This window comes from Salvelinus alpinus, chromosome 30, assembly GCF_045679555.1.
Source record: "Salvelinus alpinus chromosome 30, SLU_Salpinus.1, whole genome shotgun sequence".
Lineage (NCBI taxonomy): Eukaryota > Metazoa > Chordata > Actinopteri > Salmoniformes > Salmonidae > Salvelinus > Salvelinus alpinus.
Genome location: NC_092115.1, coordinates 8,781,484 through 8,808,243, shown reverse-complemented (window position 1 = coordinate 8,808,243; position 26,760 = coordinate 8,781,484). Strand labels below are relative to the sequence as shown.

At 40.9% G+C, this 26,760-nt stretch overlaps 20 non-coding genes across 20 annotated transcripts; all 20 read right to left on the bottom strand.

Annotated features, from left to right (window-relative positions):
* Window positions 1–1,260: 1,260 nt before the first annotated feature.
* trnas-uga (transfer RNA serine (anticodon UGA)) lies at window positions 1,261–1,342 on the bottom strand. Its single transcript has one exon. It is a non-coding gene; the product is annotated as a tRNA-Ser (tRNA).
* A 207-nt stretch (window positions 1,343–1,549) lies between these two features.
* Window positions 1,550–1,631, bottom strand: trnas-cga (transfer RNA serine (anticodon CGA)). Its single transcript has one exon. It is a non-coding gene; the product is annotated as a tRNA-Ser (tRNA).
* Window positions 1,632–2,728: 1,097 nt separating this feature from the next.
* trnas-uga (transfer RNA serine (anticodon UGA)) lies at window positions 2,729–2,810 on the bottom strand. The gene has a single exon. It is a non-coding gene; the product is annotated as a tRNA-Ser (tRNA).
* Window positions 2,811–3,017: 207 nt separating this feature from the next.
* Window positions 3,018–3,099, bottom strand: trnas-cga (transfer RNA serine (anticodon CGA)). Its single transcript has one exon. It is a non-coding gene; the product is annotated as a tRNA-Ser (tRNA).
* Window positions 3,100–4,196: 1,097 nt separating this feature from the next.
* Window positions 4,197–4,278, bottom strand: trnas-uga (transfer RNA serine (anticodon UGA)). The gene has a single exon. It is a non-coding gene; the product is annotated as a tRNA-Ser (tRNA).
* A 207-nt stretch (window positions 4,279–4,485) lies between these two features.
* Window positions 4,486–4,567, bottom strand: trnas-cga (transfer RNA serine (anticodon CGA)). Its single transcript has one exon. It is a non-coding gene; the product is annotated as a tRNA-Ser (tRNA).
* Window positions 4,568–5,664: 1,097 nt separating this feature from the next.
* trnas-uga (transfer RNA serine (anticodon UGA)) lies at window positions 5,665–5,746 on the bottom strand. Its single transcript has one exon. It is a non-coding gene; the product is annotated as a tRNA-Ser (tRNA).
* Window positions 5,747–5,953: 207 nt separating this feature from the next.
* Window positions 5,954–6,035, bottom strand: trnas-cga (transfer RNA serine (anticodon CGA)). The gene has a single exon. It is a non-coding gene; the product is annotated as a tRNA-Ser (tRNA).
* Window positions 6,036–7,132: 1,097 nt separating this feature from the next.
* On the bottom strand, window positions 7,133–7,214 carry trnas-uga (transfer RNA serine (anticodon UGA)). Its single transcript has one exon. It is a non-coding gene; the product is annotated as a tRNA-Ser (tRNA).
* Window positions 7,215–7,421: 207 nt separating this feature from the next.
* Window positions 7,422–7,503, bottom strand: trnas-cga (transfer RNA serine (anticodon CGA)). The gene has a single exon. It is a non-coding gene; the product is annotated as a tRNA-Ser (tRNA).
* A 1,097-nt stretch (window positions 7,504–8,600) lies between these two features.
* trnas-uga (transfer RNA serine (anticodon UGA)) lies at window positions 8,601–8,682 on the bottom strand. Its single transcript has one exon. It is a non-coding gene; the product is annotated as a tRNA-Ser (tRNA).
* A 207-nt stretch (window positions 8,683–8,889) lies between these two features.
* trnas-cga (transfer RNA serine (anticodon CGA)) lies at window positions 8,890–8,971 on the bottom strand. The gene has a single exon. It is a non-coding gene; the product is annotated as a tRNA-Ser (tRNA).
* A 2,920-nt stretch (window positions 8,972–11,891) lies between these two features.
* Window positions 11,892–11,973, bottom strand: trnas-uga (transfer RNA serine (anticodon UGA)). The gene has a single exon. It is a non-coding gene; the product is annotated as a tRNA-Ser (tRNA).
* A 207-nt stretch (window positions 11,974–12,180) lies between these two features.
* Window positions 12,181–12,262, bottom strand: trnas-cga (transfer RNA serine (anticodon CGA)). The gene has a single exon. It is a non-coding gene; the product is annotated as a tRNA-Ser (tRNA).
* Window positions 12,263–13,359: 1,097 nt separating this feature from the next.
* trnas-uga (transfer RNA serine (anticodon UGA)) lies at window positions 13,360–13,441 on the bottom strand. The gene has a single exon. It is a non-coding gene; the product is annotated as a tRNA-Ser (tRNA).
* A 1,386-nt stretch (window positions 13,442–14,827) lies between these two features.
* On the bottom strand, window positions 14,828–14,909 carry trnas-uga (transfer RNA serine (anticodon UGA)). The gene has a single exon. It is a non-coding gene; the product is annotated as a tRNA-Ser (tRNA).
* Window positions 14,910–15,116: 207 nt separating this feature from the next.
* Window positions 15,117–15,198, bottom strand: trnas-cga (transfer RNA serine (anticodon CGA)). Its single transcript has one exon. It is a non-coding gene; the product is annotated as a tRNA-Ser (tRNA).
* A 1,097-nt stretch (window positions 15,199–16,295) lies between these two features.
* On the bottom strand, window positions 16,296–16,377 carry trnas-uga (transfer RNA serine (anticodon UGA)). Its single transcript has one exon. It is a non-coding gene; the product is annotated as a tRNA-Ser (tRNA).
* Window positions 16,378–17,763: 1,386 nt separating this feature from the next.
* Window positions 17,764–17,845, bottom strand: trnas-uga (transfer RNA serine (anticodon UGA)). Its single transcript has one exon. It is a non-coding gene; the product is annotated as a tRNA-Ser (tRNA).
* A 1,386-nt stretch (window positions 17,846–19,231) lies between these two features.
* Window positions 19,232–19,310, bottom strand: trnas-uga (transfer RNA serine (anticodon UGA)). Its single transcript has one exon. It is a non-coding gene; the product is annotated as a tRNA-Ser (tRNA).
* Window positions 19,311–26,760: the final 7,450 nt, after the last annotated feature.

The following is a 26,760-nucleotide window of genomic DNA, read 5'->3' as shown; positions in this document are numbered from 1 at the left end:
CACTATACTACGGCCCCAAATCAATGGGTGCTGGCCTGAGTGATTTATGGAGGTTTGGGGGGTGATAAGTACAAGTAAACATTTATAAAAAATGATGATAGTAAAATGTGACTAAAGTATTTTCATACACTTCTTATTCATGTGTAATTGACGTACAAATCGAAAGAATTTCAAAAAACGGTCCAGAAAGCACTTTTTTAAATGGAATATATGTTTTTTCCACATTTTTAACATTTTTGACTTTTAACTTTTGACTTTTGACTTCCTATGAAATCACATTCCAAATGCACAAAACATATTCCTTAAGTACAAGTAAACATTTATAAAAAATTATGACAGTAAAATGTGACTAAAGTATTTTCATACAGTTCTTATACATGTGTAATTGACATAAAAATCGAAAGAATTTCGAAAAACGATCCAGAAAGTACTTTTTTAAAGGGGGTGATACATTTTTTCCAAATTTTTGACATTTTTGACTTTTGACTTTTGACTTCCTATGAAATCACATTCCAAATGCACAAAACATATTCCTTAAGTCCAAATAAATATGTCAAAAATATTATGTTAATAGAATTTGACAAAAGTATTTTCATACAGTTCTTACACATGTGTAATTGACATAAAAATCGAAAGAATTTCGAAAAACGGTCCAGAAAGCACTTTTTTAAAGGGGGTGATACATTTTTTCCAAATTTTTGACATTTTTGACTTTTGACTTTTGACTTCCTATGAAATCACATTCCAAATGCACAAAACATATTGCTTAAGGCAAAATAAAAATGTCAAAAAAATTATGTTAATAAAATTTGACAAAAGTATTTTCATACAGTTCTTACACATGTGTAATTGACATAAAAATCAAAAGAATTTCGAAAAACGGTCCAGAAAGCACTTTTTTAAGGGGGTGATAAGTTTTTGCCAAAATTGTCAAAATCTCAAAATTTGACTCTTGGGTCTTGACTTGCGTTACAGTAAGCCTATGAAAAAATAAGATGGAACTCACACGCCCACTATAGGAATTTTGGGGTGTTACACAGCTCATTTACAATATGGCATTTGCCACCAACTTTGCACGAAACAGCGCCGGTTGTAATATGAAATCCCACACAATCCCATCGTGTGTATGGTTCGCTCTCTGCCAATAAGTTGCCATGTTATTTTGTACAATTGGGGGGGGAGTTCCCTTACATGTATTAAGGACATTATCCATATCAAGTCACTAAGTATATGTTAAAAATAAAGACAGGTTTGCCATAGCGCTGCGAGCAGGGTTCGAACCTGCGCGGGGAGACCCCATTGGATTTCAAGTCCAACGCCTTAACCACTCGGCCATCGCAGCTTGCTATGTAAAATTCCAGTCGGCCATCTCATCCTGTCCACTTTACTTCTGTAAAGACTAGACTATCTACTGAAGAGCCTATTTGAACTGTTTGTCAAGGAACACATATTCTGAGCACTTGAATCAAAGGACAAGTCCACGGTTTCAGGACATTATCCATATCACGTCCCCAATGACATGTTGCAAATAAAGACAGCTTTGTCAAAGCGCTGTGAGCAGGGTTCAAACCTGCGCGGGGAAACCCCATTGGATTTCGAATCCAACGCCTTAACCTCTCGGCCATCACAGCTTCTTCTGTTACCTACAACGCCTTAACCAGTCCGCTATCTCGTTCTGTCCATTTTACCTCTAAAGTTACCTGAATATCGCTGTTGAAGAGCTTACTTGAAATGTTTGTCATGGAAGATAAATTCTGAGCACTTGAATCAAAGGACATGTCCACGCATTATCCATATCAAGTCCCCAATGATATGTTACAAATAAAGACTGGATCGTCAAGAGTTCAAACCTGCGCTGGGAGAACCCATTGGATTTCGAGTCCAACGCTTCAACCACTCGGCAATCAAAGCTTTCTTAGGTAGATCACACAAGGACAAAAGTATCCAAATTCAACTGCCTAATTGAAATATTTTCAAGCAAAGTAAAATAAGCTATTTTCTGAGCACTTCAATCGTTGGACGAGCCCATAAAATAAGGAAATTTAAATTCAGAAGAGATAGATCCAATTATTAATGGTCTACTTTATCATCACCCTGTAAGCAGAGTTGGAAACTGTACAGGGAGAACACATTTGATGTCAATTCCAATGCTGACACCACTTGGCCATCGCAGCAGTAGGAATCTAAGGGAAGTGATGAGGAGAAAGCAGAAGTGGGCTATACGCTTCGAGCAAGGTAAGAACATGGGTGGGGAGACCCCATTGAAATTCAGGTCCAACGTCGAAAGAACTCGGCCATTGCAGCTGTTGGAATGCAAGTAAAGGGATTGGGATTTGGAAACAGACATCATTTGTGTAAAATGGTCAACTTGATGGCACGACATATTGATCTTTTTTCGCAAGCTGTGAAGTTTGGAAGTTTAATGTGCAAGTCAAAAAACTATGTCCAGAGAAAGTACAAGTGGACTATTCACTGAGAATAAGATTTTGAAAAAGAGCAGGGAGACCCAATTGGGTTTCAAGTCTGAGGACTTAACCACCTGGCTCTCAGTATTTCCAACGTAATTCTTACAGAAACAACAGTATCTGTACTGAAGAGCCTATTTTAACTGTTTGTCAAGGCAAATATATTCTGAGCACCTGAATCACTGAACAATTCCATGTATTAAGGACATTATCCATATCAAGTCACTAAGTATATGTTAAAAATAAAGACAGGTTTGCCATAGCGCTGCGAGCAGGGTTCGAACCTGCGCGGGGAGACCCCATTGGATTTCAAGTCCAACGCCTTAACCACTCGGCCATCGCAGCTTGCTATGTAAAATTCCAGTCGGCCATCTCATCCTGTCCACTTTACTTCTGTAAAGACTAGACTATCTACTGAAGAGCCTATTTGAACTGTTTGTCAAGGAACACATATTCTGAGCACTTGAATCAAAGGACAAGTCCACGGTTTCAGGACATTATCCATATCACGTCCCCAATGACATGTTGCAAATAAAGACAGCTTTGTCAAAGCGCTGTGAGCAGGGTTCGAACCTGCGCGGGGAAACCCCATTGGATTTCGAATCCAACGCCTTAACCTCTCGGCCATCACAGCTTCTTCTGTTACCTACAACGCCTTAACCAGTCCGCTATCTCGTTCTGTCCATTTTACCTCTAAAGTTACCTGAATATCGCTGTTGAAGAGCTTACTTGAAATGTTTGTCATGGAAGATAAATTCTGAGCACTTGAATCAAAGGACATGTCCACGCATTATCCATATCAAGTCCCCAATGATATGTTACAAATAAAGACTGGATCGTCAAGAGTTCAAACCTGCGCTGGGAGAACCCATTGGATTTCGAGTCCAACGCTTCAACCACTCGGCAATCAAAGCTTTCTTAGGTAGATCACACAAGGACAAAAGTATCCAAATTCAACTGCCTAATTGAAATATTTTCAAGCAAAGTAAAATAAGCTATTTTCTGAGCACTTCAATCGTTGGACGAGCCCATAAAATAAGGAAATTTACATTCAGAAGAGATAGATCCAATTATTAATGGTCTACTTTATCATCACCCTGTAAGCAGAGTTGGAAACTGTACAGGGAGAACACATTTGATGTCAATTCCAATGCTGACACCACTTGGCCATCGCAGCAGTAGGAATCTAAGGGAAGTGATGAGGAGAAAGCAGAAGTGGGCTATACGCTTCGAGCAAGGTAAGAACATGGGTGGGGAGACCCCATTGAAATTCAGGTCCAACGTCGAAAGAACTCGGCCATTGCAGCTGTTGGAATGCAAGTAAAGGGATTGGGATTTGGAAACAGACATCATTTGTGTAAAATGGTCAACTTGATGGCATGACATATTGATCTTTTTTCGCAAGCTGTGAAGTTTGGAAGTTTAATGTGCAAGTCAAAAAACTATGTCCAGAGAAAGTACAAGTGGACTATTCACTGAGAATAAGATTTTGAAAAAGAGCAGGGAGACCCAATTGGGTTTCAAGTCTGAGGACTTAACCACCTGGCTCTCAGTATTTCCAACGTAATTCTTACAGAAACAACAGTATCTGTACTGAAGAGCCTATTTTAACTGTTTGTCAAGGCAAATATATTCTGAGCACCTGAATCACTGAACAATTCCATGTATTAAGGACATTATCCATATCAAGTCACTAAGTATATGTTAAAAATACAGACAGGTTTGCCATAGCGCTGCGAGCAGGGTTCGAACCTGCGCGGGGAGACCCCATTGGATTTCAAGTCCAACGCCTTAACCACTCGGCCATCGCAGCTTGCTATGTAAAATTCCAGTCGGCCATCTCATCCTGTCCACTTTACTTCTGTAAAGACTAGACTATCTACTGAAGAGCCTATTTGAACTGTTTGTCAAGGAACACATATTCTGAGCACTTGAATCAAAGGACAAGTCCACGGTTTCAGGACATTATCCATATCACGTCCCCAATGACATGTTGCAAATAAAGACAGCTTTGTCAAAGCGCTGTGAGCAGGGTTCGAACCTGCGCGGGGAAACCCCATTGGATTTCGAATCCAACGCCTTAACATCTCGGCCATCACAGCTTCTTCTGTTACCTACAACGCCTTAACCAGTCCGCTATCTCGTTCTGTCCATTTTACCTCTAAAGTTACCTGAATATCGCTGTTGAAGAGCTTACTTGAAATGTTTGTCATGGAAGATAAATTCTGAGCACTTGAATCAAAGGACATGTCCACGCATTATCCATATCAAGTCCCCAATGATATGTTACAAATAAAGACTGGATCGTCAAGAGTTCAAACCTGCGCTGGGAGAACCCATTGGATTTCGAGTCCAACGCTTCAACCACTCGGCAATCAAAGCTTTCTTAGGTAGATCACACAAGGACAAAAGTATCCAAATTCAACTGCCTAATTGAAATATTTTCAAGCAAAGTAAAATAAGCTATTTTCTGAGCACTTCAATCGTTGGACGAGCCCATAAAATAAGGAAATTTACATTCAGAAGAGATAGATCCAATTATTAATGGTCTACTTTATCATCACCCTGTAAGCAGAGTTGGAAACTGTACAGGGAGAACACATTTGATGTCAATTCCAATGCTGACACCACTTGGCCATCGCAGCAGTAGGAATCTAAGGGAAGTGATGAGGAGAAAGCAGAAGTGGGCTATACGCTTCGAGCAAGGTAAGAACATGGGTGGGGAGACCCCATTGAAATTCAGGTCCAACGTCGAAAGAACTCGGCCATTGCAGCTGTTGGAATGCAAGTAAAGGGATTGGGATTTGGAAACAGACATCATTTGTGTAAAATGGTCAACTTGATGGCACGACATATTGATCTTTTTTCGCAAGCTGTGAAGTTTGGAAGTTTAATGTGCAAGTCAAAAAACTATGTCCAGAGAAAGTACAAGTGGACTATTCACTGAGAATAAGATTTTGAAAAAGAGCAGGGAGACCCAATTGGGTTTCAAGTCTGAGGACTTAACCACCTGGCTCTCAGTATTTCCAACGTAATTCTTACAGAAACAACAGTATCTGTACTGAAGAGCCTATTTTAACTGTTTGTCAAGGCAAATATATTCTGAGCACCTGAATCACTGAACAATTCCATGTATTAAGGACATTATCCATATCAAGTCACTAAGTATATGTTAAAAATAAAGACAGGTTTGCCATAGCGCTGCGAGCAGGGTTCGAACCTGCGCGGGGAGACCCCATTAGATTTCAAGTCCAACGCCTTAACCACTCGGCCATCGCAGCTTGCTTTGTAAAATTCCAGTCGGCCATCTCATCCTGTCCACTTTACTTCTGTAAAGACTAGACTATCTACTGAAGAGCCTATTTGAACTGTTTGTCAAGGAACACATATTCTGAGCACTTGAATCAAAGGACAAGTCCACGGTTTCAGGACATTATCCATATCACGTCCCCAATGACATGTTGCAAATAAAGACAGCTTTGTCAAAGCGCTGTGAGCAGGGTTCGAACCTGCGCGGGGAAACCCCATTGGATTTCGAATCCAACGCCTTAACATCTCGGCCATCACAGCTTCTTCTGTTACCTACAACGCCTTAACCAGTCCGCTATCTCGTTCTGTCCATTTTACCTCTAAAGTTACCTGAATATCGCTGTTGAAGAGCTTACTTGAAATGTTTGTCATGGAAGATAAATTCTGAGCACTTGAATCAAAGGACATGTCCACGCATTATCCATATCAAGTCCCCAATGATATGTTACAAATAAAGACTGGATCGTCAAGAGTTCAAACCTGCGCTGGGAGAACCCATTGGATTTCGAGTCCAACGCTTCAACCACTCGGCAATCAAAGCTTTCTTAGGTAGATCACACAAGGACAAAAGTATCCAAATTCAACTGCCTAATTGAAATATTTTCAAGCAAAGTAAAATAAGCTATTTTCTGAGCACTTCAATCGTTGGACGAGCCCATAAAATAAGGAAATTTACATTCAGAAGAGATAGATCCAATTATTAATGGTCTACTTTATCATCACCCTGTAAGCAGAGTTGGAAACTGTACAGGGAGAACACATTTGATGTCAATTCCAATGCTGACACCACTTGGCCATCGCAGCAGTAGGAATCTAAGGGAAGTGATGAGGAGAAAGCAGAAGTGGGCTATACGCTTCGAGCAAGGTAAGAACATGGGTGGGGAGACCCCATTGAAATTCAGGTCCAACGTCGAAAGAACTCGGCCATTGCAGCTGTTGGAATGCAAGTAAAGGGATTGGGATTTGGAAACAGACATCATTTGTGTAAAATGGTCAACTTGATGGCACGACATATTGATCTTTTTTCGCAAGCTGTGAAGTTTGGAAGTTTAATGTGCAAGTCAAAAAACTATGTCCAGAGAAAGTACAAGTGGACTATTCACTGAGAATAAGATTTTGAAAAAGAGCAGGGAGACCCAATTGGGTTTTAAGTCTGAGGACTTAACCACCTGGCTCTCAGTATTTCCAACGTAATTCTTACAGAAACAACAGTATCTGTACTGAAGAGCCTATTTTAACTGTTTGTCAAGGCAAATATATTCTGAGCACCTGAATCACTGAACAATTCCATGTATTAAGGACATTATCCATATCAAGTCACTAAGTATATGTTAAAAATAAAGACAGGTTTGCCATAGCGCTGCGAGCAGGGTTCGAACCTGCGCGGGGAGACCCCATTGGATTTCAAGTCCAACGCCTTAACCACTCGGCCATCGCAGCTTGCTATGTAAAATTCCAGTCGGCCATCTCATCCTGTCCACTTTACTTCTGTAAAGACTAGACTATCTACTGAAGAGCCTATTTGAACTGTTTGTCAAGGAACACATATTCTGAGCACTTGAATCAAAGGACAAGTCCACGGTTTCAGGACATTATCCATATCACGTCCCCAATGACATGTTGCAAATAAAGACAGCTTTGTCAAAGAGCTGTGAGCAGGGTTCGAACCTGCGCGGGGAAACCCCATTGGATTTCGAATCCAACGCCTTAACCTCTCGGCCATCACAGCTTCTTCTGTTACCTACAACGCCTTAACCAGTCCGCTATCTCGTTCTGTCCATTTTACCTCTAAAGTTACCTGAATATCGCTGTTGAAGAGCTTACTTGAAATGTTTGTCATGGAAGATAAATTCTGAGCACTTGAATCAAAGGACATGTCCACGCATTATCCATATCAAGTCCCCAATGATATGTTACAAATAAAGACTGGATCGTCAAGACTTCAAACCTGCGCTGGGAGAACCCATTGGATTTCGAGTCCAACGCTTCAACCACTCGGCAATCAAAGCTTTCTTAGGTAGATCACACAAGGACAAAAGTATCCAAATTCAACTGCCTAATTGAAATATTTTCAAGCAAAGTAAAATAAGCTATTTTCTGAGCACTTCAATCGTTGGACGAGCCCATAAAATAAGGAAATTTAAATTCAGAAGAGATAGATCCAATTATTAATGGTCTACTTTATCATCACCCTGTAAGCAGAGTTGGAAACTGTACAGGGAGAACACATTTGATGTCAATTCCAATGCTGACACCACTTGGCCATCGCAGCAGTAGGAATCTAAGGGAAGTGATGAGGAGAAAGCAGAAGTGGGCTATACGCTTCGAGCAAGGTAAGAACATGGGTGGGGAGACCCCATTGAAATTCAGGTCCAACGTCGAAAGAACTCGGCCATTGCAGCTGTTGGAATGCAAGTAAAGGGATTGGGATTTGGAAACAGACATCATTTGTGTAAAATGGTCAACTTGATGGCACGACATATTGATCTTTTTTCGCAAGCTGTGAAGTTTGGAAGTTTAATGTGCAAGTCAAAAAACTATGTCCAGAGAAAGTACAAGTGGACTATTCACTGAGAATAAGATTTTGAAAAAGAGCAGGGAGACCCAATTGGGTTTCAAGTCTGAGGACTTAACCACCTGGCTCTCAGTATTTCCAACGTAATTCTTACAGAAACAACAGTATCTGTACTGAAGAGCCTATTTTAACTGTTTGTCAAGGCAAATATATTCTGAGCACCTGAATCACTGAACAATTCCATGTATTAAGGACATTATCCATATCAAGTCACTAAGTATATGTTAAAAATAAAGACAGGTTTGCAATAGCGCTGCGAGCAGGGTTCGAACCTGCGCGGGGAGACCCCATTGGATTTCAAGTCCAACGCCTTAACCACTCGGCCATCGCAGCTTGCTATGTAAAATTCCAGTCGGCCATCTCATCCTGTCCACTTTACTTCTGTAAAGACTAGACTATCTACTGAAGAGCCTATTTGAACTGTTTGTCAAGGAACACATATTCTGAGCACTTGAATCAAAGGACAAGTCCACGGTTTCAGGACATTATCCATATCACGTCCCCAATGACATGTTGCAAATAAAGACAGCTTTGTCAAAGAGCTGTGAGCAGGGTTCGAACCTGCGCGGGGAAACCCCATTGGATTTCGAATCCAACGCCTTAACCTCTCGGCCATCACAGCTTCTTCTGTTACCTACAACGCCTTAACCAGTCCGCTATCTCGTTCTGTCCATTTTACCTCTAAAGTTACCTGAATATCGCTGTTGAAGAGCTTACTTGAAATGTTTGTCATGGAAGATAAATTCTGAGCACTTGAATCAAAGGACATGTCCACGCATTATCCATATCAAGTCCCCAATGATATGTTACAAATAAAGACTGGATCGTCAAGACTTCAAACCTGCGCTGGGAGAACCCATTGGATTTCGAGTCCAACGCTTCAACCACTCGGCAATCAAAGCTTTCTTAGGTAGATCACACAAGGACAAAAGTATCCAAATTCAACTGCCTAATTGAAATATTTTCAAGCAAAGTAAAATAAGCTATTTTCTGAGCACTTCAATCGTTGGACGAGCCCATAAAATAAGGAAATTTAAATTCAGAAGAGATAGATCCAATTATTAATGGTCTACTTTATCATCACCCTGTAAGCAGAGTTGGAAACTGTACAGGGAGAACACATTTGATGTCAATTCCAATGCTGACACCACTTGGCCATCGCAGCAGTAGGAATCTAAGGGAAGTGATGAGGAGAAAGCAGAAGTGGGCTATACGCTTCGAGCAAGGTAAGAACATGGGTGGGGAGACCCCATTGAAATTCAGGTCCAACGTCGAAAGAACTCGGCCATTGCAGCTGTTGGAATGCAAGTAAAGGGATTGGGATTTGGAAACAGACATCATTTGTGTAAAATGGTCAACTTGTTGGCACGACATATTGATCTTTTTTCGCAAGCTGTGAAGTTTGGAAGTTTAATGTGCAAGTCAAAAAACTATGTCCAGAGAAAGTACAAGTGGACTATTCACTGAGAATAAGATTTTGAAAAAGAGCAGGGAGACCCAATTGGGTTTCAAGTCTGAGGACTTAACTTCTTGCAACTATAGGGGGTGCTGTTCCTCATTAGCATATTTGGGTCTCCAAATTAAACTGCCTCGTGCTAAATTCTTGATCGTACAATATGCATATTATTGTTATTATTGGATAGAAAACACCTTCTAGTTTCTATAGAAGTTGGAATTTTGTCTCTGAGTGGTACAGAACAATTTCTACAGCACTTTTCATGACAGGGTTCAGATTTCAGAAATTTTTACCTCTGATCTGGAGTCTGTTTTTAAGGCGACAGTGAATGCTATGAAGAAACCGACACTGCCTACGTCTTCCTCTGGGTGTCTGTACGTCATCACGTTTTGAATGAAATCGATGGGACATTCACAGCCATTATAAAAGACCAAAATGTATAGGGACCGCCCTTTCTCGTCGTGCGCCTGAAGCGTGAAGGCCATCGGACTTGCCTCGTTCCAAATCGTTGTCTAACCAGCAATATTTCTCCGGTCATGTTTTCAGTCGTTATAGTTGTTAAAAACATCATAATGTAGTTAATTTGAACCGTTTTATAGCAATTTATATCCGTTTAGTGCGATTTTGAGGAATTTATTTGTTGTGCACTCTGAAACTTTGGACACGTTTTGGGGTGTCGGTCGTTGGTGGTGGACATTTCGAAGGACAGAGGACATCTATCGACCAAAAGACGTTTATAACATAGAAAGGATACATTGCCCAAGAATCTGATGGAAGAACAGCTCAAAGTAACCAATATTTAATATGATAAATCGTGTTTCTGTCGAAATATTTTAAACGCATATTTCGCCATTTTGTTTGGTATAGCTTCACTTGGCGAACCCTGTATTGAAAAGTAAGGATAATTTTAAAAATGTAAATCAGCGGTTGCATTAAGAACTAATTTGTCTTTCGATTGCTGTCAACCCTGTATTTTTTAGTCAAGTATATGATTAGCTTTCAATTAAACTAGATCACTCTGATAGATGACGTCAGACATATTGAGGCTTGATTTCCTAGTATTTTTATTGTGTAACCACGGTTTTGTATGGCTAAATATGCACCTTTTCGAACAAACTGTATATGTATATTGTAAAATGATGTTACAGGAGTGTCATCGGAAGAATTCTGAGAAGGTTAGTGAAAAAATTAATATATTTTGGCGGTGATTACGTTATAGCGCTCTTTGGCTGGAATCGATGCTCTGGTAACGTTTGCACATGTGGTATGCTAACTTATCGATTTATTGTGTTTTCGCTGAAAAACGCTTAGAAAATCTGAAATATGGTCTGAAATCACAAGAACTGGGTCTTTCCATTGCTATGCTTTGTCTATTTTTATGAAATGTTTTATGATGAGTAAATTGGTCATACACGTTGCTCTATCTAGTAATTCTAGTCGATTTGTGATGGTCGGTGCAATTGTAAACTGTGATTTCTACCTGAAATATGCACTTTTTTCTAACAAAAACTATCCTATACCATGAATATGTTATCAGACTGTCATCTGAAGAGGTTTTTTCTTGGTTAGTGGATATCAATATCTTAGTTGAGCCGAATTGGTGATAGCACCTGAAGGAGTAAGAAACTGATGGAGTTAGAATAGTGGTGTATTTTGCTAACGTGTTTAGCTAATAGATTTACATATTTTGTCTTCCCTGTAAAACATTTTAAAAATCTGAAATGGTGGCTTTATTCACAAGATCTGTATCTTTCATCTGGTGTCTTGGACTTGTGATTTAATGATATTTAGATGCTACTATCTACTTGTGAAGCTATGCTAGCTATGCTAATCAGGGTGTGGGGGGTGTGGGGGGTGATCCCGGACCCGGGGTAGAGGCTCGTGAAAGGTTAACCACCTGGCTCTCAGTATTTCCAACGTAATTCTTACAGAAACAACAGTATCTGTACTGAAGAGCCTATTTTAACTGTTTGTCAAGGCAAATATATTCTGAGCACCTGAATCACTGAACAATTCCATGTATTAAGGACATTATCCATATCAAGTCACTAAGTATATGTTAAAAATAAAGACAGGTTTGCCATAGCGCTGCGAGCAGGGTTCGAACCTGCGCGGGGAGACCCCATTGGATTTCAAGTCCAACGCCTTAACCACTCGGCCATCGCAGCTTGCTATGTAAAATTCCAGTCGGCCATCTCATCCTGTCCACTTTACTTCTGTAAAGACTAGACTATCTACTGAAGAGCCTATTTGAACTGTTTGTCAAGGAACACATATTCTGAGCACTTGAATCAAAGGACAAGTCCACGGTTTCAGGACATTATCCATATCACGTCCCCAATGACATGTTGCAAATAAAGACAGCTTTGTCAAAGCGCTGTGAGCAGGGTTCAAACCTGCGCGGGGAAACCCCATTGGATTTCGAATCCAACGCCATAACCTCTCGGCCATCACAGCTTCTTCTGTTACCTACAACGCCTTAACCAGTCCGCTATCTCGTTCTGTCCATTTTACCTCTAAAGTTACCTGAATATCGCTGTTGAAGAGCTTACTTGAAATGTTTGTCATGGAAGATAAATTCTGAGCACTTGAATCAAAGGACATGTCCACGCATTATCCATATCAAGTCCCCAATGATATGTTACAAATAAAGACTGGATCGTCAAGAGTTCAAACCTGCGCTGGGAGAACCCATTGGATTTCGAGTCCAACGCTTCAACCACTCGGCAATCAAAGCTTTCTTAGGTAGATCACACAAGGACAAAAGTATCCAAATTCAACTGCCTAATTGAAATATTTTCAAGCAAAGTAAAATAAGCTATTTTCTGAGCACTTCAATCGTTGGACGAGCCCATAAAATAAGGAAATTTAAATTCAGAAGAGATAGATCCAATTATTAATGGTCTACTTTATCATCACCCTGTAAGCAGAGTTGGAAACTGTACAGGGAGAACACATTTGATGTCAATTCCAATGCTGACACCACTTGGCCATCGCAGCAGTAGGAATCTAAGGGAAGTGATGAGGAGAAAGCAGAAGTGGGCTATACGCTTCGAGCAAGGTAAGAACATGGGTGGGGAGACCCCATTGAAATTCAGGTCCAACGTCGAAAGAACTCAGCCATTGCAGCTGTTGGAATGCAAGTAAAGGGATTGGGATTTGGAAACAGACATCATTTGTGTAAAATGGTCAACTTGATGGCACGACATATTGATCTTTTTTCGCAAGCTGTGAAGTTTGGAAGTTTAATGTGCAAGTCAAAAAACTATGTCCAGAGAAAGTACAAGTGGACTATTCACTGAGAATAAGATTTTGAAAAAGAGCAGGGAGACCCAATTGGGTTTCAAGTCTGAGGACTTAACCACCTGGCTCTCAGTATTTCCAACGTAATTCTTACAGAAACAACAGTATCTGTACTGAAGAGCCTATTTTAACTGTTTGTCAAGGCAAATATATTCTGAGCACCTGAATCACTGAACAATTCCATGTATTAAGGACATTATCCATATCAAGTCACTAAGTATATGTTAAAAATACAGACAGGTTTACCATAGCGCTGCGAGCAGGGTTCGAACCTGCGCGGGGAGACCCCATTGGATTTCAAGACCAACGCCTTAACCACTCGGCCATCGCAGCTTGCCATGTAAAATTCCAGTCGGCCATCTCATCCTGTCCACTTTACTTCTGTAAAGACTAGACTATCTACTGAAGAGCCTATTTGAACTGTTTGTCAAGGAACACATATTCTGAGCACTTGAATCAAAGGACAAGTCCACGGTTTAAGGACATTATCCATATCACGTCCGCAATGACATGTTGCAAATAAAGACAGCTTTGTCAAAGCCCTGTGAGCAGGGTTCGAACCTGCGCGGGGAAACCCCATTGGTTTTCGAATCCAACGCCTTAACCTCTCTGCCATAAAAGCTTCTTCTTTTACCTACAACGCCTTAACCAGTCAGCTATCTCGTTCTGTCCATTTTACCTCTAAAATTACCTGAATATCGCTGTTGAAGAGCTTACTTGAAATGTTTGTCATGGAAGATAAATTCTGAGCACTTGAATCAAAGGACATGTCCACGCATTATCCATATCAAGTCCCCAATGATATGTTACAAATAAAGACTGGATCGTCAAGAGTTCAAACCTGCGCTGGGAGAACCCATTGGATTTCGAGTCCAACGCTTCAACCACTCGGCAATCAAAGCTTTCTTAGGTAGATCACACAAGGACAAAAGTATCCAAATTCAACTGCCTAATTGAAATATTTTCAAGCAAAGTAAAATAAGCTATTTTCTGAGCACTTCAATCGTTGGACGAGCCCATAAAATAAGGAAATTTAAATTCAGAAGAGATAGATCCAATTATTAATGGTCTACTTTATCATCACCCTGTAAGCAGAGTTGGAAACTGTACAGGGAGAACACATTTGATGTCAATTCCAATGCTGACACCACTTGGCCATCGCAGCAGTAGGAATCTAAGGGAAGTGATGAGGAGAAAGCAGAAGTGGGCTATACGCTTCGAGCAAGGTAAGAACATGGGTGGGGAGACCCCATTGAAATTCAGGTCCAACGTCGAAAGAACTCGGCCATTGCAGCTGTTGGAATGCAAGTAAAGGGATTGGGATTTGGAAACAGACATCATTTGTGTAAAATGGTCAACTTGATGGCACGACATATTGATCTTTTTTCGCAAGCTGTGAAGTTTGGAAGTTTAATGTGCAAGTCAAAAAACTATGTCCAGAGAAAGTACAAGTGGACTATTCACTGAGAATAAGATTTTGAAAAAGAGCAGGGAGACCCAATTGGGTTTCAAGTCTGAGGACTTAACCACCTGGCTCTCAGTATTTCCAACGTAATTCTTACAGAAACAACAGTATCTGTACTGAAGAGCCTATTTTAACTGTTTGTCAAGGCAAATATATTCTGAGCACCTCAATCACTGAACAATTCCATGTATTAAGGACATTATCCATATCAAGTCACTAAGTATATGTTAAAAATAAAGACAGGTTTGCCATAGCGCTGCGAGCAGGGTTCAAACCTGCGCGGGGAGACCCCATTGGACTTCAAGTCCAACGCCTTAACCACTCGGCCATCGCAGCTTGCTATGTAAAATTCCAGTCGGCCATCTCATCCTGTCCACTTTACTTCTGTAAAGACTAGACTATCTACTGAAGAGCCTATTTGAACTGTTTGTCAAGGAACACATATTCTGAGCACTTGAATCAAAGGACAAGTCCACGGTTTCAGGACATTATCCATATCACGTCCCCAATGACATGTTGCAAATAAAGACAGCTTTGTCAAAGCGCTGTGAGCAGGGTTCGAACCTGCGCGGGGAAACCCAATTGGATTTCGAATCCAACGCCTTAACCTCTCGGCCATCACAGCTTCTTCTGTTACCTACAACGCCTTAACCAGTCCGCTATCTCGTTCTGTCCATTTTACCTCTAAAGTTACCTGAATATCGCTGTTGAAGAGCTTACTTGAAATGTTTGTCATGGAAGATAAATTCTGAGCACTTGAATCAAAGGACATGTCCACGCATTATCCATATCAAGTCCCCAATGATATGTTACAAATAAAGACTGGATCGTCAAGAGTTCAAACCTGCGCTGGGAGAACCCATTGGATTTCGAGTCCAACGCTTCAACCACTCGGCAATCAAAGCTTTCTTAGGTAGATCACACAAGGACAAAAGTATCCAAATTCAACTGCCTAATTGAAATATTTTCAAGCAAAGTAAAATAAGCTATTTTCTGAGCACTTCAATCGTTGGACGAGCCCATAAAATAAGGAAATTTACATTCAGAAGAGATAGATCCAATTATTAATGGTCTACTTTATCATCACCCTGTAAGCAGAGTTGGAAACTGTACAGGGAGAACACATTTGATGTCAATTCCAATGCTGACACCACTTGGCCATCGCAGCAGTAGGAATCTAAGGGAAGTGATGAGGAGAAAGCAGAAGTGGGCTATACGCTTCGAGCAAGGTAAGAACATGGGTGGGGAGACCCCATTGAAATTCAGGTCCAACGTCGAAAGAACTCGGCCATTGCAGCTGTTGGAATGCAAGTAAAGGGATTGGGATTTGGAAACAGACATCATTTGTGTAAAATGGTCAACTTGATGGCACGACATATTGATCTTTTTTCGCAAGCTGTGAAGTTTGGAAGTTTAATGTGCAAGTCAAAAAACTATGTCCAGAGAAAGTACAAGTGGACTATTCACTGAGAATAAGATTTTGAAAAAGAGCAGGGAGACCCAATTGGGTTTCAAGTCTGAGGACTTAACCACCTGGCTCTCAGTATTTCCAACGTAATTCTTACAGAAACAACAGTATCTGTACTGAAGAGCCTATTTTAACTGTTTGTCAAGGCAAATATATTCTGAGCACCTCAATCACTGAACAATTCCATGTATTAAGGACATTATCCATATCAAGTCACTAAGTATATGTTAAAAATACAGACAGGTTTACCATAGCGCTGCGAGCAGGGTTCGAACCTGCGCGGGGAGACCCCATTGGATTTCAAGTCCAACGCCTTAACCACTCGGCCATCGCAGCTTGCCATGTAAAATTCCAGTCGGCCATCTCATCCTGTCCACTTTACTTCTGTAAAGACTAGACTATCTACTGAAGAGCCTATTTGAACTGTTTGTCAAGGAACACATATTATGAGCACTTGAATCAAAGGACAAGTCCACGGTTTAAGGACATTATCCATATCACGTCCGCAATGACATGTTGCAAATAAAGACAGCTTTGTCAAAGCGCTGTGAGCAGGGTTCGAACCTGCGCGGGGAAACCCCATTGGTTTTCGAATCCAACGCCTTAACCTCTCTGCCATAAAAGCTTCTTCTGTTACCTACAACGCCTTAACCAGTCAGCTATCTCGTTCTGTCCATTTTACCTCTAAAATTACCTGAATATCGCTGTTGAAGAGCTTACTTGAAATGTTTGTCATGGAAGATAAATTCTGAGCACTTGAATCAAAGGACATGTCCACGCATTATCCATATCAAGTCCCCAATGATATGTTACAAATAAAGACTGGATCGTCAAGAGTTCAAACCTGCGCTGGGAGAACCCATTGGATTTCGAGTCCAACGCTTCAACCACTCGGCAATCAAAGCTTTCTTAGGTAGATCACACAAGGACAAAAGTATCCAAATTCAACTGCCTAATTGAAATATTTTCAAGCAAAGTAAAATAAGCTATTTTCTGAGCACTTCAATCGTTGGACGAGCCCATAAAATAAGGAAATTTACATTCAGAAGAGATAGATCCAATTATTAATGGTCTACTTTATCATCACCCTGTAAGCAGAGTTGGAAACTGTACAGGGAGAACACATTTGATGTCAATTCCAATGCTGACACCACTTGGCCATCGCAGCAGTAGGAATCTAAGGGAAGTGATGAGGAGAAAGCAGAAGTGGGCTATACGCTTCGAGCAAGGTAAGAACATGGGTGGGGAGACCCCATTGAAATTCAGGTCCAACGTCGAAAGAACTCGGCCATTGCAGCTGTTGGAATGCAAGTAAAGGGATTGGGATTTGGAAACAGACATCATTTGTGTAAAATGGTCAACTTGATGGCACGACATATTGATCTTTTTTCGCAAGCTGTGAAGTTTGGAAGTTTAATGTGCAAGTCAAAAAACTATGTCCAGAGAAAGTACAAGTGGACTATTCACTGAGAATAAGATTTTGAAAAAGAGCAGGGAGACCCAATTGGGTTTCAAGTCTGAGGACTTAACCACCTGGCTCTCAGTATTTCCAACGTAATTCTTACAGAAACAACAGTATCTGTACTGAAGAGCCTATTTTAACTGTTTGTCAAGGCAAATATATTCTGAGCACCTCAATCACTGAACAATTCCATGTATTAAGGACATTATCCATATCAAGTCACTAAGTATATGTTAAAAATAAAGACAGGTTTACCATAGCGCTGCGAGCAGGGTTCGAACCTGCAAGGGGAGACCCCATTGGATTTCAAGTCCAACGCCTTAACCACTCGGCCATCGCAGCTTGCCATGTAAAATTCCAGTCGGCCATCTCATCCTGTCCACTTTACTTCTGTAAAGACTAGACTATCTACTGAAGAGCCTATTTGAACTGTTTGTCAAGGAACACATATTCTGAGCACTTGAATCAAAGGACAAGTCCACGGTTTAAGGACATTATCCATATCACGTCCGCAATGACATGTTGCAAAAAAAGACAGCTTTGTCAAAGCGCTGTGAGCAGGGTTCGAACCTGCGCGGGGAAACCCCATTGGTTTTCGAATCCAACGCCTTAACCTCTCTGCCATAAAAGCTTCTTCTGTTACCTACAACGCCTTAACCAGTCAGCTATCTCGTTCTGTCCATTTTACCTCTAAAATTACCTGAATATCGCTGTTGAAGAGCTTACTTGAAATGTTTGTCATGGAAGATAAATTCTGAGCACTTGAATCAAAGGACATGTCCACGCATTATCCATATCAAGTCCCCAATGATATGTTACAAATAAAGACTGGATCGTCAAGAGTTCAAACCTGCGCTGGGAGAACCCATTGGATTTCGAGTCCAACGCTTCAACCACTCGGCAATCAAAGCTTTCTTAGGTAGATCACACAAGGACAAAAGTATCCAAATTCAACTGCCTAATTGAAATATTTTCAAGCAAAGTAAAATAAGCTATTTTCTGAGCACTTCAATCGTTGGACGAGCCCATAAAATAAGGAAATTTACATTCAGAAGAGATAGATCCAATTATTAATGGTCTACTTTATCATCACCCTGTAAGCAGAGTTGGAAACTGTACAGGGAGAACACATTTGATGTCAATTCCAATGCTGACACCACTTGGCCATCGCAGCAGTAGGAATCTAAGGGAAGTGATGAGGAGAAAGCAGAAGTGGGCTATACGCTTCGAGCAAGGTAAGAACATGGGTGGGGAGACCCCATTGAAATTCAGGTCCAACGTCGAAAGAACTCGGCCATTGCAGCTGTTGGAATGCAAGTAAAGGGATTGGGATTTGGAAACAGACATCATTGGTGTAAAATGGTCAACGTGATGGCACGACATATTGATCTTATTTCGCAAGCTGTGAAGTTTGGAAGTTTAATGTGCAAGTCAAAAAACTATGTCCAGAGAAAGTACAAGTGGACTATTCACTGAGAATAAGATTTTGAAAAAGAGCAGGGAGACCCAATTGGGTTTCAAGTCTGAGGACTTAACCACCTGGCTCTCAGTATTTCCAACGTAATTCTAACAGAAACAACAGTATCTGTACTGAAGAGCCTATTTTAACTGTTTGTCAAGGCAAAGATATTCTGAGCACCTGAATCACTGAACAATTCCATGTATTAAGGACATTATCCATATCAAGTCACTAAGTATATGTTAAAAATATAGACAGGTTTGCCATTGCGCTGTGAGCAGGGTTCGAACCTACGCGGGGAGACCCCATTGGATTTCAAGTCCAACGCCTTAACCACTCGGCCATCGCATTTTGCTATGTAAAATTCCAGGCCTTAACCAGTCGGCCATCTCATTCTGTCCACTTTACTTCTGTAAAGACTAGACTATCTACTGAAGAGCCTATTTGAACTGTTTGTCAAGGAACACATATTCTGAGCACTTGAATCAAAGGACAAGTCCACGGTTTAAGGACATTATCCATATCACGTCCGCAATGACATGTTGCAAATAAAGACAGCTTTGTCAAAGCGCTGTGAGCAGGGTTCGAACCTGCGCGGGGAAACACCATTGGTTTTCGAATCCAACGCCTTAACCTCTCTGCCATAAAAGCTTCTTCTGTTACCTACAACGCCTTAACCAGTCAGCTATCTCGTTCTGTCCATTTTACCTCTAAAATTACCTGAATATCGCTGTTGAAGAGCTTACTTGAAATGTTTGTCATGGAAGATAAATTCTGAGCACTTGAATCAAAGGACATGTCCACGCATTATCCATATCAAGTCCCCAATGATATGTTACAAATAAAGACTGGATCGTCAAGAGTTCAAACCTGCGCTGGGAGAACCCATTGGATATCGAGTCCAACGCTTCAACCACTCGGCAATCAAAGCTTTCTTAGGTAGATCACACAAGGACAAAAGTATCCAAATTCAACTGCCTAACTGAAATATTTTCAAGCAAAGTAAAATAAGCTATTTTCTGAGCACTTCAATCGTTGGACGAGCCCATAAAATAAGGAAATTTAAATTCAAAAGAGATAGATCCAATTATTAAAGGTCTACTTTATCATCACCCTGTAAGCAGAGTTGAAAACTGTACAGGGAGAACACATTTGATGTCAATTCCAATGCTGAAACCACTTGGCCATCGCAGCAGTAGGAATCTAAGGAAAGTGATGAGGAGAAAGCAGAAGTGGGCTATACGCTTCGAGCAAGGTAAGAACATGGGTGGGGAGACCCCATTGAAATTCAGGTCCAACGTCGAAAGAACTCAGCCATTGCAGCTGTTGGAATGCAAGTAAAGGGATTGGGATTTGGAAACAGACATCATTGGTGTAAAATGGTCAACGTGATGGCACGACATATTGATCTTATTTCGCAAGCTGTGAAGTTTGGAAGTTTAATGTGCAAGTCAAAAAACTATGTCCAGAGAAAGTACAAGTGGACTATTCACTGAGAATAAGATTTTGAAAAAGAGCAGGGAGACCCAATTGGGTTTCAAGTCTGAGGACTTAACCACCTGGCTCTCAGTATTTCCAACGTAATTCTAACAGAAACAACAGTATCTGTACTGAAGAGCCTATTTTAACTGTTTGTCAAGGCAAAGATATTCTGAGCACCTGAATCACTGAACAATTCCATGTATTAAGGACATTATCCATATCAAGTCACTAAGTATATGTTAAAAATATAGACAGGTTTGCCATAGCGCTGCGAGCAGGGTTCGAACCTGCGCGGGGAGACCCCATTGGATTTCAAGTCCAACGCCTTAACCACTCGGCCATCGCATTTTGCAATGTAAAATTCCAGGCCTTAACCAGTCGGCCATCTCATTCTGTCCACTTTACTTCTGTAAAGACTAGACTATCTACTGAAGAGCCTATTTGAACTGTTTGTCAAGGAACACATATTCTGAGCACTTGAATCAAAGGACAAGTCCACGGTTTAAGGACATTATCCATATCACGTCCGCAATGACATGTTGCAAATAAAGACAGCTTTGTCAAAGCGCTGTGAGCAGGGTTCGAACCTGCGCGGGGAAACCCCATTGGTTTTCGAATCCAACGCCTTAACCTCTCTGCCATAAAAGCTTCTTCTGTTACCTACAACGCCTTAACCAGTCAGCTATCTCGTTCTGTCCATTTTACCTCTAAAATTACCTGAATATCGCTGTTGAAGAGCTTACTTGAAATGTTTGTCATGGAAGATAAATTCTGAGCACTTGAATCAAAGGACATGTCCACGCATTATCCATATCAAGTCCCCAATGATATGTTACAAATAAAGACTGGATCGTCAAGAGTTCAAACCTGCGCTGGGAGAACCCATTGGATATCGAGTCCAACGCTTCAACCACTCGGCAATCAAAGCTTTCTTAGGTAGATCACACAAGGACAAAAGTATCCAAATTCAACTGCCTAACTGAAATATTTTCAAGCAAAGTAAAATAAGCTATTTTCTGAGCACTTCAATCGTTGGACGAGCCCATAAAATAAGGAAATTTAAATTCAAAAGAGATAGATCCAATTATTAAAGGTCTACTTTATCATCACCCTGTAAGCAGAGTTGAAAACTGTACAGGGAGAACACATTTGATGTCAATTCCAATGCTGAAACCACTTGGCCATCGCAGCAGTAGGAATCTAAGGAAAGTGATGAGGAGAAAGCAGAAGTGGGCTATACGCTTCGAGCAAGGTAAGAACATGGGTGGGGAGACCCCATTGAAATTCAGGTCCAACGTCAAAAGAACTCAGCCATTGCAGCTGTTGGAATGCAAGTAAAGGGATTGGGATTTGGAAACAGACATCATTGGTGTAAAATGGTCAACGTGATGGCACGACATATTGATCTTATTTCGCAAGCTGTGAAGTTTGGAAGTTTAATGTGCAAGTCAAAAAACTATGTCCAGAGAAAGTACAAGTGGACTATTCACTGAGAATAAGATTTTGAAAAAGAGCAGGGAGACCCAATTGGGTTTCAAGTCTGAGGACTTAACCACCTGGCTCTCAGTATTTCCAACGTAATTCTAACAGAAACAACAGTATCTGTACTGAAGAGCCTATTTTAACTGTTTGTCAAGGCAAAGATATTCTGAGCACCTGAATCACTGAACAATTCCATGTATTAAGGACATTATCCATATCAAGTCACTAAGTATATGTTAAAAATATAGACAGGTTTGCCATAGAGCTGCGAGCAGGGTTCGAACCTGCGCGGGGAGACCCCATTGGATTTCAAGTCCAACGCCTTAACCACTCGGCCATCGCATTTTGCTATGTAAAATTCCAGGCCTTAACCAGTCGGCCATCTCATTCTGTCCACTTTACTTCTGTAAAGACTAGACTATCTACTGAAGAGCCTATTTGAACTGTTTGTCAAGGAACACATATTCTGAGCACTTGAATCAAAGGACAAGTCCACGGTTTAAGGACATTATCCATATCACGTCCGCAATGACATGTTGCAAATAAAGACAGCTTTGTCAAAGCGCTGTGAGCAGGGTTCGAACCTGCGCGGGGAAACCCCATTGGTTTTCGAATCCAACGCCTTAACCTCTCTGCCATAAAAGCTTCTTCTGTTACCTACAACGCCTTAACCAGTCAGCTATCTCGTTCTGTCCATTTTACCTCTAAAATTACCTGAATATCGCTGTTGAAGAGCTTACTTGAAATGTTTGTCATGGAAGATAAATTCTGAGCACTTGAATCAAAGGACATGTCCACGCATTATCCATATCAAGTCCCCAATGATATGTTACAAATAAAGACTGGATCGTCAAGAGTTCAAACCTGCGCTGGGAGAACCCATTGGATATCGAGTCCAACGCTTCAACCACTCGGCAATCAAAGCTTTCTTAGGTAGATCACACAAGGACAAAAGTATCCAAATTCAACTGCCTAACTGAAATATTTTCAAGCAAAGTAAAATAAGCTATTTTCTGAGCACTTCAATCGTTGGACGAGCCCATAAAATAAGGAAATTTAAATTCAAAAGAGATAGATCCAATTATTAAAGGTCTACTTTATCATCACCCTGTAAGCAGAGTTGAAAACTGTACAGGGAGAACACATTTGATGTCAATTCCAATGCTGAAACCACTTGGCCATCGCAGCAGTAGGAATCTAAGGAAAGTGATGAGGAGAAAGCAGAAGTGGGCTATACGCTTCGAGCAAGGTAAGAACATGGGTGGGGAGACCCCATTGAAATTCAGGTCCAACGTCGAAAGAACTCAGCCATTGCAGCTGTTGGAATGCAAGTAAAGGGATTGGGATTTGGAAACAGACATCATTGGTGTAAAATGGTCAACGTGATGGCACGACATATTGATCTTATTTCGCAAGCTGTGAAGTTTGGAAGTTTAATGTGCAAGTCAAAAAACTATGTCCAGAGAAAGTACAAGTGGACTATTCACTGAGAATAAGATTTTGAAAAAGAGCAGGGAGACCCAATTGGGTTTCAAGTCTGAGGACTTAACCACCTGGCTCTCAGTATTTCCAACGTAATTCTAACAGAAACAACAGTATCTGTACTGAAGAGCCTATTTTAACTGTTTGTCAAGGCAAAGATATTCTGAGCACCTGAATCACTGAACAATTCCATGTATTAAGGACATTATCCATATCAAGTCACTAAGTATATGTTAAAAATATAGACAGGTTTGCCATAGAGCTGCGAGCAGGGTTCGAACCTGCGCGGGGAGACCCCATTGGATTTCAAGTCCAACGCCTTAACGACTCGGCCATCGCATTTTGCTATGTAAAATTCCAGGCCTTAACCAGTCGGCCATCTCATTCTGTCCACTTTACTTCTGTAAAGACTAGACTATCTACTGAAGAGCCTATTTGAACTGTTTGTCAAGGAACACATATTCTGAGCACTTGAATCAAAGGACAAGTCCACGGTTTAAGGACATTATCCATATCACGTCCGCAATGACATGTTGCAAATAAAGACAGCTTTGTCAAAGCGCTGTGAGCAGGGTTCGAACCTGCGCGGGGAAACCCCATTGGTTTTCGAATCCAACGCCTTAACCTCTCTGCCATAAAAGCTTCTTCTGTTACCTACAACGCCTTAACCAGTCAGCTATCTCGTTCTGTCCATTTTACCTCTAAAATTACCTGAATATCGCTGTTGAAGAGCTTACTTGAAATGTTTGTCATGGAAGATAAATTCTGAGCACTTGAATCAAAGGACATGTCCACGCATTATCCATATCAAGTCCCCAATGATATGTTACAAATAAAGACTGGATCGTCAAGAGTTCAAACCTGCGCTGGGAGAACCCATTGGATATCGAGTCCAACGCTTCAACCACTCGGCAATCAAAGCTTTCTTAGGTAGATCACACAAGGACAAAAGTATCCAAATTCAACTGCCTAACTGAAATATTTTCAAGCAAAGTAAAATAAGCTATTTTCTGAGCACTTCAATCGTTGGACGAGCCCATAAAATAAGGAAATTTAAATTCAAAAGAGATAGATCCAATTATTAAAGGTCTACTTTATCATCACCCTGTAAGCAGAGTTGAAAACTGTACAGGGAGAACACATTTGATGTCAATTCCAATGCTGAAACCACTTGGCCATCGCAGCAGTAGGAATCTAAGGAAAGTGATGAGGAGAAAGCAGAAGTGGGCTATACGCTTCGAGCAAGGTAAGAACATGGGTGGGGAGACCCCATTGAAATTCAGGTCCAACGTCGAAAGAACTCAGCCATTGCAGCTGTTGGAATGCAAGTAAAGGGATTGGGATTTGGAAACAGACATCATTGGTGTAAAATGGTCAACGTGATGGCACGACATATTGATCTTATTTCGCAAGCTGTGAAGTTTGGAAGTTTAATGTGCAAGTCAAAAAACTATGTCCAGAGAAAGTACAAGTGGACTATTCACTGAGAATAAGATTTTGAAAAAGAGCAGGGAGACCCAATTGGGTTTCAAGTCTGAGGACTTAACCACCTGGCTCTCAGTATTTCCAACGTAATTCTAACAGAAACAACAGTATCTGTACTGAAGAGCCTATTTTAACTGTTTGTCAAGGCAAAGATATTCTGAGCACCTGAATCACTGAACAATTCCATGTATTAAGGACATTATCCATATCAAGTCACTAAGTATATGTTAAAAATATAGACAGGTTTGCCATAGCGCTGCGAGCAGGGTTCGAACCTGCGCGGGGAGACCCCATTGGATTTCAAGTCCAACGCCTTAACCACTCGGCCATCGCATTTTGCAATGTAAAATTCCAGGCCTTAACCAGTCGGCCATCTCATTCTGTCCACTTTACTTCTGTAAAGACTAGACTATCTACTGAAGAGCCTATTTGAACTGTTTGTCAAGGAACACATATTCTGAGCACTTGAATCAAAGGACAAGTCCACGGTTTAAGGACATTATCCATATCACGTCCGCAATGACATGTTGCAAATAAAGACAGCTTTGTCAAAGCGCTGTGAGCAGGGTTCGAACCTGCGCGGGGAAACCCCATTGGTTTTCGAATCCAACGCCTTAACCTCTCTGCCATAAAAGCTTCTTCTGTTACCTACAACGCCTTAACCAGTCAGCTATCTCGTTCTGTCCATTTTACCTCTAAAATTACCTGAATATCGCTGTTGAAGAGCTTACTTGAAATGTTTGTCATGGAAGATAAATTCTGAGCACTTGAATCAAAGGACATGTCCACGCATTATCCATATCAAGTCCCCAATGATATGTTACAAATAAAGACTGGATCGTCAAGAGTTCAAACCTGCGCTGGGAGAACCCATTGGATATCGAGTCCAACGCTTCAACCACTCGGCAATCAAAGCTTTCTTAGGTAGATCACACAAGGACAAAAGTATCCAAATTCAACTGCCTAACTGAAATATTTTCAAGCAAAGTAAAATAAGCTATTTTCTGAGCACTTCAATCGTTGGACGAGCCCATAAAATAAGGAAATTTAAATTCAAAAGAGATAGATCCAATTATTAAAGGTCTACTTTATCATCACCCTGTAAGCAGAGTTGAAAACTGTACAGGGAGAACACATTTGATGTCAATTCCAATGCTGAAACCACTTGGCCATCGCAGCAGTAGGAATCTAAGGAAAGTGATGAGGAGAAAGCAGAAGTGGGCTATACGCTTCGAGCAAGGTAAGAACATGGGTGGGGAGACCCCATTGAAATTCAGGTCCAACGTCAAAAGAACTCAGCCATTGCAGCTGTTGGAATGCAAGTAAAGGGATTGGGATTTGGAAACAGACATCATTGGTGTAAAATGGTCAACGTGATGGCACGACATATTGATCTTATTTCGCAAGCTGTGAAGTTTGGAAGTTTAATGTGCAAGTCAAAAAACTATGTCCAGAGAAAGTACAAGTGGACTATTCACTGAGAATAAGATTTTGAAAAAGAGCAGGGAGACCCAATTGGGTTTCAAGTCTGAGGACTTAACCACCTGGCTCTCAGTATTTCCAACGTAATTCTAACAGAAACAACAGTATCTGTACTGAAGAGCCTATTTTAACTGTTTGTCAAGGCAAAGATATTCTGAGCACCTGAATCACTGAACAATTCCATGTATTAAGGACATTATCCATATCAAGTCACTAAGTATATGTTAAAAATATAGACAGGTTTGCCATAGAGCTGCGAGCAGGGTTCGAACCTGCGCGGGGAAACCCCATTGGTTTTCGAATCCAACGCCTTAACCTCTCTGCCATAAAAGCTTCTTCTGTTACCTACAACGCCTTAACCAGTCAGCTTTCTCGTTCTGTCCAT